Genomic DNA, 2500 nt, shown 5'->3' with positions numbered 1-2500 from the left:
TAACCTATGTCGTACCTTAACCTAACCTATGTCGTACCTTAACCTAACCTATGTCGTACCTTAACCTAACCTATGTCGTACCTTAACCTAACCTATGTCGTACCTTAACCTAACCTATGTCGTACCTTAACCTAACCTATGTCGTACCTTAACCTAACCTATGTCGTACCTTAACCTAACCTATGTCGTACCTTAACCTAACCTATGTCGTACCTTAACCTAACCTATGTCGTACCTTAACCTAACCTATGTCGTACCTTAACCTAACCTATGTCGTACCTTAACCTAACCTATGTCGTACCTTAACCTAACCTATGTCGTACCTTAACCTAACCTATGTCGTACCTTAACCTAACCTATGTCGTACCTTAACCTAACCTATGTCGTACCTTAACCTAACCTATGTCGTACCTTAACCTAACCTATGTCGTACCTTAACCTAACCTATGTCGTACCTTAACCTAACCTATGTCGTACCTTAACCTAACCTATGTCGTACCTTAACCTAACCTGTATTGCGCCTTAACCTAACCTGTATTGCGCCTTAACCTAACCTGTATTGCGCCTTAACGTAACCTGTATTGCGCCTTAACGTAACCTGTATTGCGCCTTAACGTAACCTGTATTGCGCCTTAACGTAACCTGTATTGCGCCTTAACGTAACCTGTATTGCGCCTTAACGTAACCTGTATTGCGCCTTAACGTAACCTGTATTGCGCCTTAACGTAACCTGTATTGCGCCTTAACGTAACCTGTATTGCGCCTTAACGTAACCTGTATTGCGCCTTAACGTAACCTGTATTGCGCCTTAACGTAACCTGTATTGCGCCTTAACGTAACCTGTATTGCGCCTTAACGTAACCTGTATTGCGCCTTAACGTAACCTGTATTGCGCCTTAACGTAACCTGTATTGCGCCTTAACGTAACCTGTATTGCGCCTTAACGTAACCTGTATTGCGCCTTAACGTAACCTGTATTGCGCCTTAACGTAACCTGCATTGCGCCTTAACGTAACCTGTATTGCGCCTTAACGTAACCTGTATTGCGCCTTAACGTAACCTGTATTGCGCCTTAACGTAACCTGTATTGCGCCTTAACGTAACCTGTATTGCGCCTTAACGTAACCGATATTGCGCCTTAACGTAACCTATATTGCGCCGTAACGTAACCTATATTGCGCCGTAACGTAACCCACATTGCCCCTTAACGTAACCCACATTGCCCCTTAACGTAACCCACATTGCCCCTTAACGTAACCCAACACACGTTGGGCCTTAACCCAACACACGTTGGGCCTTAACCCAACACACGTTGGGCCTTAACCCAACACACGTTGGGCCTTAACCCAACACACGTTGGGCCTTAACCCAACACACGTTGGGCCTTAACCCAACACACGTTGGGCCTTAACCCAACACACGTTGGGCCTTAACCCAACACACGTTGGGCCTTAACCCAACACACGTTGGGCCTTAACCCAACACACGTTGGGCCTTAACCCAACACACGTTGGGCCTTAACCTGCTCTGTAATTGTCATACGACGCGTTAAATTAGTGTAGTGTTGCCTAACTGCAACCCCCGCAATATAGTTTGCTACTCGCACTGCCCGGTCCCCAGTGTATCGCTTCATGTTAAACACCTTGCAGCTATACACTGTAATGTGGATGGCAGCAGGACGTACATGCTCAATGCCCTTTGCAGTTGTTCATTGGCATTTGCAGTTGTTCATTGGCATTCGCATGTGCGAAGCACTTAGCCTACGCTGTGGTACGGCCTGTGTCAACTGTCCGCTGATGTTGTACGTCCAAATCACACACTGTACTGCACATTGGTCCTCATGTACTGAATGATACATCGTGGTACATGTGACCGTACAACGACTGCGCCAACAACGGCGAACCATGCGGTCCAAATGTTGTGCACTCAGCTACGTGTCGTCTCCCTATAAGAGCTGGATTGCAGTGTGGTATGCCCTGGATGGCGATCAGCATGAGCCGTCTGTTGATGTAGTGGCGCGTGTTGTCAGACGTAGTCGTCTCTTCTCACACACCGTGATAGCATGGTGCACTGCGTTCCACATCTGCGACATGCGACAGAGGCCGGTTGACAGTCGTTCGCGCAATGGACATCGCATACGTACGGGGGCCACCTTCCACGTGTTCGCGAAGCGTGCACATGTTGTTGCGTGTATGTGGGCAGACATAGTGTGTCGTGACACCTGACACAGGCATGCAACAATCGTTGAATTTGCAAATGGCGATGGACGCCTACGTTTGCTGGTGACGTTATGCAAATGAACAACTGGTAAACCGTTGTGGTGCGGTTGTTCTCGCTAGAGGTGAATCAGTGATGGCGACGATCGGTTGAGCTACCAACCGGTTGTTCCAGCGATACCCACCATGCCCACGAACGTGAATGGCATCTGGGTGTGAAGCGATACGCGGCGGTGGCTGGGTGGGACCGTCCCCGGCCGGTGAGGGGGGGCCTCCCGGCGTGC

The sequence above is a fragment of the Schistocerca americana genome, unplaced genomic scaffold, assembly GCF_021461395.2.
Source record: "Schistocerca americana isolate TAMUIC-IGC-003095 unplaced genomic scaffold, iqSchAmer2.1 HiC_scaffold_229, whole genome shotgun sequence".
NCBI lineage: Eukaryota > Metazoa > Arthropoda > Insecta > Orthoptera > Acrididae > Schistocerca > Schistocerca americana.
This window is presented reverse-complemented; position numbering follows the sequence as displayed.